Consider the following 12,141-nt stretch of genomic DNA (forward strand, 5'->3'; position numbering starts at 1 on the left):
TACACCTAGAATACCTTGAGGGTGAGTAAAACATGGTGTGATTTTGTTTTGCCTCTGAACTAGCCCTTTAATTATTAAAGAACACACCTCCGGTGCTGATGGGGACAGGAGGCCTAGAAAGTGTGTTTTTGTGCCGAGCTCAGAAGCTGCTCAGAACGCAAACATTAACTAACAAAGAGGCCTTCAGGCTTGAGCCAGATTCGCTCAGAGAGCAGGAAACTCAGCTTCTCAGCTGGCAGCTCCATTCACTCTGGGACTCGGTTACTAATGCACTCACTTTGTCCTTTGGATAGGACTAAGCTTTCATTTCCTGATTGGTCAGTTTTCACATTACTCTATAGTTCAAAATAGTTAAATACCTTTTTCACCCATGTAAATAATCTTAATAAAGAAGATTATGGCACCAAAAAAACAATGCCTTAGTGATATACATTTAAATATTGTTAGTATTAGGGATGCAACGATACTACTTTTTCCTTTCCGATCCGATTTCGATATCTGAATTCTGCGTATCGGCCGATTCCGATTCTGATCTGATACTAGCACTGTAGACTTGCATATTTTAACTTTTATTGCCAGTGATGGATAGTTAAGCATGTTTACTTTCAAGTACATTTTAAAATATCTGTACTTTATCAGAGTACTTTGGACAAAAAATGCTTTCCTACAGTATGAATCACATCATATTTATTCCACCACAGTCCATAAATATTTTTTTTTTTTTACCTTAAATCCATGAGTACATTAAAATCTACAATTTTTCCTTTACTTAAGTATTTTTACTTAAAAGTATGATTTTTTTAAATGTAATTAAGTGCTGTATTAAACCTAAAAATACATACAAAACAAAAATGTGGTCTCATAAAGCACAGATACTTACAAAATGTTTAACAAATAAATCTCTGTTTATTACACAAAGCTATCACAATATAAAAGTCTCCAAACTCGCTCATGCACATCCTGGACACAAAATGATGCGCTTAATACATTCGCTTCTACGTTATTTAAAGTCATGCGCATTGGACGCAGAATGATGGGCTTAATGCACCCGCTTCACTCACGGGCATCCCAGATAGAGATGATCCTGTTGTCGCGGGGATCTTTGCTTCCCAAGTTCAAAACAGTTATAACACAAAGAGAATATATATGTTGTGTTTAAATCATAGAACATTGAATCCATCCTAAAGTTACAAGTTATGTATTAATGACGCATAACATAGACCGTTTCCAGTGCTTGAATCTAATAACGTTACACTCAGCGAGTACCGTCTCCGGCAAAATGTGTTTTAAACAAAACCACAGTCTATTATCTAGTGATTATTAAGAATATTGAAAACATTGGAACGAGTAACATCCTGACTGTTCCCGGACACACGCATGCTGGATTGAGATTGACAGATTACCGCACCAGCGGAGGTCAGAGTTTTATACTTATGCTATATTGGTTTATTCCTCGCATAAAGCTATCAAAATACATGACATCGAAAACAGTGCATGACAACGTTTATGGTAATTTCCTGATAGTTACTCCTTTATGAAGCTTTAGAGTAACATCCACGGGTATCGCAACGGATCGGACTGAAGAGAACCCGTCAGTCCGATACCCGATCCAGCAAAAAAGACCCGGATCGGCCCCAATTCTGATCCAGAGTATCGGATCGGTGCATCCCTAGTTAGTATACAGGCAGTCCTAAAATGTAACAAAAAAGAAAAACAAATTGATCAATAGCACAAATAAATAAACCCCCCAGCTCAAACAGTAACATGATAGCTACGTCATTGTAATGACGCGTTCGTCAGCACTACGACACCCCTTACGGCATTGCTCCTGCCTTTCGTTCACACAGGGGCCATTGCGGGTCTGATCCCGTTAATGTATCCAGGTCCCCTTTCCGGAATCATTTTTCAGATCTATCCTGGATGCGTTTGCGTTCACACAGAAAGCAGTCTGGCAATTTTGGGGCAATTTCTGGGATCAGCGGGCTGTGTGAATGGGTTTTTTAAGTGCAAATGAGCTGATAGTCTCCGCCCCCTTTTCAGCAGAAAACTGAGCCAGTGCTTTGAGCTTGTGCTTCCAGTGACAAAACACAGTAGTGTCACATAAGTGAACGAGAATCAAGGTCTCGTCTTTGAACACCGAAAACATTGTTTTCGATAAGCACAACGGTTTCCCCAGGGCCATTCGCAAAGCCCCTCCGGTCCCTGTTGGTCCGGTCATGACCGCATTCGGGAGAGAGAACCACGTCGCATGTTTACAAATCATACGTTAAGTTTTCTGAAGTGAAGATACACAGACAAACACATCGCTATTTCAAAATTAACTTCACAAAGGACAATGCCATCGCATGTTTACAAGCCACATTGCTTTCTAATAGTCAACGAACAAACGTGTCACAGTGACATTTAGAAAACTAAATAAATCCATTGCTCTCTTGTCTCCTATGAGGGTGGGAACATGGTCTGTGGAGCCAACAACAGAACAGTTCCTAAGCTTTGCTACTTTTGCCATGGTGTTGGAACTTCACACATGCGAAAACAACAATAGCGGGGGCATAATCGGTGAACTCATTCAGAACAAGGGGCGGAAATATTATATTAAGAAGGCTGCTTACATCAGTAAGAGAGCGATTTCTGAAGCACTCATTTTCTCGCAGGCTTGAAGAGATAGGGTCACATAAAAAAGTTAATGATTTGTCATTTTACATGTTTTCAGAGTTGGCAGATGCACAACAGACCTGATTTTAGCATTTAAACATGGAATAAGACAGTTTTTCAAGAAATCACCCATTTAAGTAAAATACACATGGAAATGGTAATAAGCATTAAGCAACAGTTCTATCATCTTTCCAGAGCGCCGATCACAATGGCTCTGGGCAATTCAACACTATTGCTGAGCCCTGAATATGCAGTATGAATCCTAAAAATGAATATCTTTTAAAGTCACAGAAAAGTGATCAAACATACATTTAATGTAGCAGATATAGCATCACAGGATAGAAATACAAAGAATATTGTGAATACACATTGTTTTAAGCCTTAAATGCTGTAAAATCTAATTTTAAATGCACTATAAATAGCACTGCCAGAAACCTTTACACAGCCAACTTACATCCAAGCAAGATAAAACAGAGATAACCAATCAACTCAACAAATAATTATCAACAGTGAGTGGATTCGAAAAAATAGATGAGATGCCATTAAATAATAAATGCTAAGGGCAAATGGTAACTAAACAGGTTTTCCTGGGTCAAGATGGGGCGTTTCCCTCATGGTGACAATGAAAAGATTTTAATAACAACACTGATACGAAAATGTATGTTGATAAAACTATGACAGGATTGAGTGAATGATTAAATCAACATTGTTAGATTATTAAAAATTCACTATCAATGTTTTTGAAAATATTTCAGCATTTCAGTCTGTCAGTATCTTATGCTCATTTGACTTGTCTGTCTGATAGTTGTTGTCTCACCTGACATTTTGTGTCCACATATACTGGTGGGGAGCAGAGCGAACATTTTTAATCCATTCTTATGAACTTGAACGCACGTTCACGAGGCGCTCGCTGAGCAGAGGAATGCTTGCTTTGCTCCATGAGTGCCACGCAGATTCATGGGAATGGATTGAAAAAGCTTGCGCGGATACAACACTAGAACCCATTATAAACAGCAATTCAGTGCCCATTGGATGCTCGGATTAAACGCCTTTAGTTTAGTTTCTTTTGCTTTTGCCATGTTGCATCGCACCATACTCTTGCAATGCAACCAATCAAATCTCTGGGTACCACACGAAATGCCAGCATGATCAATCAATCAGAAAGAAAGAAAAATTGTATTTATAGACCCAAACGATCATCGTTGTGTCCGAGTACTCAAGTACTCATGTCCATCCCTAGGAAGCCGAAACCCTTGTCGAAAAAAAAATGCTCCAATGCACCTGTATTTGTTTTTGGACTTTTTGCCATCGTGTCAGTTGCTATTTATTGAGAAGGACAGTTCAGAAACCGGTACGGTCGACTTCATTCAGCGCTGTGCATACAGAGAACAAGTCGAACACAGAGACTGCACTCTACATGTATTCTACATTTTAGTAGTCCTAAAATTCTCCCTCACTTGCCCATTCGATACATTCACTTATCCCGGACAAAAGTTAATGTCGAGCCCTGATGACATTGTTGATGCTACAACCAGTAAGATGCTGCCATCACAGACAAACAGGAAAACCTAAATATTATTTGAGACACAAGGTAAATCTGAGATAAGGGCAAAGCGCAGGGCCTTCTTAACTACAGTAGTGGGAGTCGTGTCATGATGACTGTCTACTGCTGAGGGTTTCATGAGAATCGGCACAGAACAACAGAGCATTCTTTTATTAGCAGTTCCCACTGTGTCTGTGCGTCAGCGATAGGCATAAAAAATAACCCACACTGATAAATAGGGTGATATTTGACCATTTTGACATCCCCAGCATTTGCCGATAACCCTGACCTCTGGGTGGTTTAAAAGACATTTGAGCTTCAAAATGTTTTGGCCAAAACAGAGAGAATTAGGAGAAGGATTTTTCCCCAGGCCATCAGGCTCCTAAACTCAGTCTATTAACATCATTTGACCTCATTCATGGCACTCTTAGAACATTCAACATCCAATATAGTGACATTGCTACTTGCTAAGTTACCACATTGTGTTACTATCTGTTTGCACATTCCTGCTCATGTAAACATTTACAGATTACTTATATAATAGACTATATGTACCTTTATCTTTATATTACTTATATTTTTCTTTTGTGTTTGTATTTTTATAATAATTGGAGCTGACCTGATCCAAGTTTCACTGCTCGTTGTATATAGCCTTAATAACTGTAAATATGACAAATAAAAATCTTGAAATATAAATATATTGGTTCCTTTCTGACAACTTATGCCCTTAATAATAGTCTTTGGATTTGTTTAAAATAATTGTATTTTTGTGGAGTTGGTAATCACTGTTGGGTGTCTTATATTGAAGAATTGGAAGAGTAAAATGTGTCAGTCACACACAATAACTCTGTTTTTAACCCTCTGATTCAAAGGCTCAGTAAACTGTTGTAAGAATGCAATGTACTTTATGTTAAACATATAACATATCTCTTACTTTTGTGTAGTAACTGTTTTGAACTTCAGAAGAAAGTCCGTTAAGTGCTTCAAGGTACACCATTTCTGTAGCATCATTTCTGCGCCTCTGTGTACATGTAAATAAGAGAATGAATGAAGCGCATCATCCAGCTCCCAGACTGCGCAATACGTGTAGAGAAACGGATCCATTAAGTGCAAAATTCGCCACCCGGGATGGGGATGGGCCCTTCTGTACCACTTGAAATTAGAGCGTACAGTATTTAAATATTTTCACTTTTACACATACTTTGAAAAATTACTTGCAAAACTACTGACACAAACTCACTGATGGTCTTCTACAGTATAGTCAGACTTAGGAAAAAACCCTGTTATTCATTCATACCACAAAGCTGCCCTTTTTCCTGAAAGGACACAAACAAGGAGACAGATCTCTCTCGAGTGCTACTCCATTATGTTGCCTGCACTTAAGTTTCCTAAAGTTATAAAATTGACATTTTATGCTACAAGTTTAAAATAAGGCTACATCAAACCAATATAAACAAAAACAGTAAATGTGTTCATGCACAATACATTTTTACAGAATAAAAAGTGTACAGATTACATTCCCATAGGACGACAGCTCACTTTCAATGGGTTCTTATCTGCCTAATGCTCAAGTGTTAGGTAAACAAAGAAATCTATGCGCTCCATGTGTAAGTGGGACATGAGATCTGACCTGAGCAAATGCTCTAGTGAACTGAACAGTGCTCTAAACAATAGTACCTTTATTAGCCCACATTAATCCTGCTGTTGTTTGGACTTATGTTCTAGCCCAGAACAAACAGTAGGATTCAACCTAAAGGGTCCAGAGCATTTGTTTGTCTCTTTCAGAGTTGGCATTTGTGAATGTGGCTCTACGTTAGCTATTATTTCCAGAGGTCAATGACAAAACATGTTGACTGTAACCTTTGAAAAAGCAACGAAATGCCAGACCATTCGTTTAGTTTCCACGTTGCTTGTTACATGACAAAAGTGGCAGGTTATCATATAATAAACATTTCTAGAATAGAAATATAGCGATTTAGGAAAGGCAAGGAAAGGCAAGTTTATTTATAAAACATATTTCATACACAAGGGCAATTCAAAGTGCTTTACATAAAATGATCGACAAAGAGAAATAAGACGTATCAAATTTAGAGATCTAAAACAACTTTAGATTTAAGAAACAATAAAACAGCAATAAAATTATGGAAAATGTGAGTGTACTGTTTATATAAAAAGAATAAGAACAGAAGAAAAAGAAATAGAAGTGCAGTTGATGTGAACCAGCACAGTTCTCAGGTTGTTAATGCACAGATAAACAAGTGTGTTTTTATTCTGGATTTAAAAGTAGCTATAGTTGGTGAACATCTGATGACTTCTGGAAGCAGATTCCAGCTACGGGTGGCGAAATGCTTAACGCTGACTCGCCTTGTTTGGAGTGAACCCTTGTTATCCCTTACTGACTTGATCCTGATGATCTAAGAAGCCTGTTTGGTTTATATTCAATAAGCATATCTGTAATAAATGTAGGTCCTAGACCATTGAGTGACTTATCGACAATTAATAATACTTCTTAATAATGATTCTAAAAGTAACTGGCAGAGTGTTTTGCCAGATTTAACTCACATAGCCCATATATTCAAATGTCGCCACCTGAGTATGGTGTAGATTATACTGCATTGAGGAAGTGAGTGCCTTCACCCTCAGTGGCTCAGTAGGGCGTATCAACAAGCACATGCCTTTTGGGAGTCATGGTGTTCACATAGCAACCTATTTTTATACCCAAAGAGAGGGAGAGAGAGAGACTATACCTACGCAGCTGCAAATTTATGATGCAGCCCTCACGCAAAGAGTGAATGACCCAGACTGGACTGACAAGTCAAGTCCAAAACATTCAACTCTTTATCAACATTTGTTTGCCGTTGCTACGCACATAACCCGCTGGCACTGCATCTGCCCTTGATCTCTGGTTACAGGGACATACAAGCCCCACCCTTTTACTGCTGGGGTATAAAGCTTCCCTGTCCTTTGAGGAGCTATAAACAGCTCACAGCAATGCTACCGTACAGACAACATGTAGCAAAAGTGCTAAATGTGACAAAATGGCAATGACTTCACAGAAACACCAAAAATCAGGCAATGGTAGAAACCGAACCCTTTTGTTCTTCCGTTCAACCATTGCAGATTGTTTTTATAAAAATTATTTTAAAGCTTAGTATTTGTTTCCTGCTTTTTTAAGTATTTTCCATCGTGTTAAGAATAAATCTTTCTTAAATGGTTTCATTACATAAATCCTATAGAAGACTATATATTAGACTAGCAGCATGTACTCAAATAAGTCTATTCACCCTGTCCCAACTCTCACTGTCTGGTCACATAGACACATACACAAAAAAATACGTAGTCAAGCTTTATAATGTGGGCAATAACAGATAATAATGTCAATTTCAGAAAAGAAAACTGCTGAAGTAACAACACGTCCCATCACAAGACACTCCTCACTTTCCCACAATACCATTCTCTCACTCCAAACACCCACATATGGAAAGAGGAATCAGGCAGGCGGTCTTTAAGTTCCATGGCTGCTGGAAAAAACAGTATGTTCTCCAGGGAGACAGAAAACTTAGCCCCTCTGGTACAAACACTCACTGGGATTCCAGACCCAATTACTCATTCTCACCAGAGTTGGCAGAAAAAGAGGGTGAGAGAAAAGGTGTCTGCTGTCTTCAAAATAAAGAGAAGTAAAACAGGATGAGGAAGAGCTAAATTCAATGTCTAAATAATATCACCACCTCAGCCAGTGGAAGAATTACAGAAAATGTTCCATACTTTGGTTTCTCAGTCACATCAACTGTCTGCTCTCTGTCTGCTCACTATCTACATGAAGAGAAGCAAGTAGCACAAATCTCAGTATCACAGACATTTAGTTTAAAAATGAATTTAAACTGATAATAACACTAATAACACCTTTGTTAAAATCATACAAATATTAAAAATTAAACACTTGGCTGAATACCGAACATGGCTTTTCATAGTTCTTGTATTTATTTTGCCAGTTTTTTCACTATTGCATAAACTGAATGTTATTTTTATATTTTGTCTTGCTTTTCAATATAATACAATATAACTTCAAATAAAATTGAATAGCCCATATTAGGCCTAAAACTGACTGCTTAATGTACTGTACTCTGTACCCCTACAACAAAACACTTCATTAAAAAGTGTCATTCAACATTATAAGCTTAAAATATAAATTTACAAAATTAATTGGATTATTATAGGCTACTCAGGAAAATGATTTAGAGAAAAAAGCATCCATGCAAGCAATTATGACTGACAACCATTTCAGTTCACATTTCTTCTCCAAACTCCACCCACAAAAGCTGACTTCTCTCAGAATGTGCACTCGTGGCCGCGATTCACAGAACATACTTTGACAAGTTGTTAAATACAGAGAACTTGCGAACACTGTATGATGTCAAAGGAGGTTGTCAGTGCACAGCAAATTCACTGGAGTTAAATTTATGGTGTACATTTATTGGTGTTGCCCAGTGTTAAACCCGGAGTACATTTGAATCTTCAAGTGTAAAACTGCATCTAAAAAAGGAGTTAATTTGCAAAGTAAAACTTTTAACTCTGTAAGCAGTGCATTTCCCACAATCCTCAACGGCTCTTCAATTGGAAAACCACGTGGAGAAGAGTCCGCAGTTCAAAGGTAGCTACGTTCGGATAATCTTTTAATAAATTGTGTGATAAACAAAATAGAATATATGGTGTGTAATTCTGTTCATTAAAACAAAAACGTTTGTTTTAAAGGTTTTTGTAAAGAAGCTGAATGAATTCTGAGCACCACGTGCAGAAGGTAAGACAAATGAATTAACATTAGCTTCAAACATTGCATAATATAAAAAGTTACCCGTATTTTATTATTTTTTGATAAACTTTATGTTGCAAATGCATTAGTATTACATTAGTGGTTTTACACATTGCGTACATTTCCGAAAGACCTTTAGAGGTTAATAAATGACGTTGTATATGTTTTATCAACCCCATGCACTGTTTTAATTCTACACTTTTATTCTCATACTGATTGTTTTGTAAATGTATTAAAGTACCAACGCTGTTCCTTTTTTCGATATTTGTTTGAAAAGACTTGAGTTAAGTCCCTCTGACTAGCGGCGCTTGCAAATTCATGCATCCGCATAATATAAGCTCTTTCAACGTTATGCAAACAGGTAAGCATAGTGAATCTGCACGCGTGGATTATTACCTTGCATAACTTGGATTATAAGTATGCATGTTATTATTTTCGTTAAACTAACGTTTTATGTTGTGAATGCATGATTCATGCATAGGCCACCATTGGTTGCAAACTTTGCGAAATATTGATACGTTGATACGGGTTTAATTGTTTAATTCGCAACGTGAGTTTTGTAATGGTATAAAAATAAACTATGCGTGTGGTTAGAAACGTGCCTTCCTTTTCATGTATTTGGTCAAAAACGTGCCGTCTCGAGATGATAACAGATATGTTTTTCATGCAGAATACCTCAGTTTAAGTTACATTTTTTAAAATATTTATTCAAAATGTATTTCTACAGTATCCACTTTATTGAAATTAAAAATCTTTTTCAACCGTAAAAATAGCGCGGTTCATGGTACACAAATTGGTTAAGTTTCGTTCTCTGCAATTAGTCCCGCCTCCTTAGCACACGTCGCTTTATAATTGGTGTACTTCTATGGAAACTGATCCTGCTGTGAGGCAATCAACAGTGTAACTTTGAAAGTGAAACTATTTCAAACTATTTGAAGCATTGTTACATTTTTATTACATGTTTTTTTTTTCAATAGTAACAATGCTGTTCAGTGCACTGTATGGAGGTAAAAAGGAACTAATAAAAGTAGATGGAGGAGATTACACCAGTTTAATGACTCATGGTATGTAATTTAAATCAAATAAAATTGTCATACTCTTGGTTATTGAAGCTGTGTGCGTTTTATCAGTTGCTGTGTTAACCATAGTTAAGAAGAAATGTTCAATAAGTGACAAAGGTCTTATATTACAAGACGACACTGGTGTGGAGGGAGATAAAGATGTATTCACTGACTTGCTGGAGGAGAGATCACATGATATCCTATGGAGAGTTGTTGACAAAGATTCAGGCAGGTGTCTGTGATATACGAACATGCAAATGGATTTAAGGAAATCACTTTTGTATATATGTTTAAAGTTTATATTAATTTTGTTTCCAGAATGCGCAAGTCCTTGATTCTTCCTGTAGCCCACAAACTGACACTCTTTCAGTGTTGTCTGAGACGGATGACAGTGCTGGACCAAGCTCCAAGAGACATTGTCTTGGTGGAGATTTTGATGCAAAACAGGTGAAAATTTACTAGCTGGATTGTATAGCAGTTATTGACTTTGTTAAAATATGAGCACATTACAGAACACAATGTTTATCATTATAGTATGTTAGAGACATTGTAGAGGAAAAGGCAGGAGGACCTGCGATTTTGGCTGAAAATAGAGATCATGGAAAACTCACAGACTCAACAAGGCGACACTTAACATTGTTGTTGCGCACATTACCGACAAAGAAGGGTAAGCACAGTTTCATAAATCATACTTAGTAGATCAATTCATGTTTGAATATTGTTATTGTTCTTTTCAAAGCCATGTCCCTTCTAAAGAAACAAAGACTCGTTGTGCTTTGGGAATTGTAACACTGTTCCCATCCCTTAAGGATCCATACTCAAGAACTGGATATGTAAGTACTTGTATTCATTGTCATAAATACCTACTAGAAGATTTTTAATAAAATGCTAAAGGATTTTATCATGGTTAAGCAATTCTTCTCACTTTCTGATTCATGCCTAAAACAAGTTAAGACTAAGAAAATGTTTTATTTGATCTTCAATTTTGTTTGTTTTTATATAAAGGAGCATTTTTATGACCCTAAGAGCAACCAAGGATACATATCTTGGCGATTCAAAACAGTTTCTCGGCAAAGCGAACACCACGCCGGACACCACAGTAAGAAGGATGCTAGGTCAAGCGGAACTTAAGACATTGAGGGCAGTGGAGGACCAACCGCTCATAGAGAAACCTGCAACCATTTGGAACTGCAGTTGGCGGGTGACCAATGCAAAGAAGCGATATATTTCATGAATCATTGTGCAGAAAGGACCTGATTCTTGACAAGATGAAAGCAAGATTCAAGCACAGACAGCTCCTTATTCATGATGCAGCGAAGTCCAATATAGTGCTTTCAGTTTTTCCCAGATTTCTCGACACTAAGTGATTGGTAAGATACAGTTGATAAGGTCAAACAAGAGGAGAAAATTCATATTTGTTGCAGATACTTCAAGATTTTGACATCCAATTTGGAACAGAAACAGCCTCCAGACTTCTTGAACAATGGGATAGTCTAAAGCCAAAGATCATTGCAGAAGCAAGAACGCTTACTTCGACATTGCATCTGAACAGCCCGCTTTCAGATGCCCAGGGTAACAGACAAGACGAGGATTCACTTTCTGCCTTTGATGAACTTTTTAAAGCATACTTTGTCTTTAGCGTGTCTTTAAGTGCAATGTATTCATTCATCCAGACCACTATCTACAAGATAGATCTTGGTATAGTATGTGAAATCCCTAGGGTTAAGGACCTACGAGCTTAACTTTTAAACTAGATTAAAAAGTTTCGCTTCTTTGTTTGCAAACTGGCACATTCTAAAATTTATATTGCAATAATCGTACATATATACTGTTTATTTACTGATTCTTGCACTTATTCCTGATGTCAGAAAACAGAGAAGTTATGCTTTCAAATGTTTTGAATGGAACATTGCAATGTGTTGAATACATGTCTTGAATTTCTGAAATGATCCATGTTCTTTAAAACAAACTTTAAAAAAATCATATATCAGGAATAAAAAAAACATTTCTATATATCTTTGTTTCATCATTGTGTATATATTAGTTCAGAAAATTTCATACATTTTAATTAA

At 37.1% G+C, this 12,141-nt stretch overlaps 1 protein-coding gene and 1 long non-coding RNA gene across 2 annotated transcripts in view; one reads left to right on the forward strand and one right to left on the reverse strand.

Moving 5' to 3' along the window:
- cobl (cordon-bleu WH2 repeat protein) overlaps nucleotides 1–12,141 on the reverse strand; it is a 78,573-nt gene that overhangs the window by 50,693 nt on the left and 15,739 nt on the right.
- LOC130432623 (uncharacterized) lies at nucleotides 10,385–11,173 on the forward strand. The gene is made up of 4 exons (XR_008908481.1): nucleotides 10,385–10,516; nucleotides 10,604–10,736; nucleotides 10,809–10,902; nucleotides 11,075–11,173. It is a non-coding gene; the product is annotated as an uncharacterized LOC130432623 (long non-coding RNA).

This window comes from Triplophysa dalaica, chromosome 12 (assembly GCF_015846415.1).
Source record: "Triplophysa dalaica isolate WHDGS20190420 chromosome 12, ASM1584641v1, whole genome shotgun sequence".
Taxonomy (NCBI): Eukaryota; Metazoa; Chordata; class Actinopteri; order Cypriniformes; family Nemacheilidae; genus Triplophysa; species Triplophysa dalaica.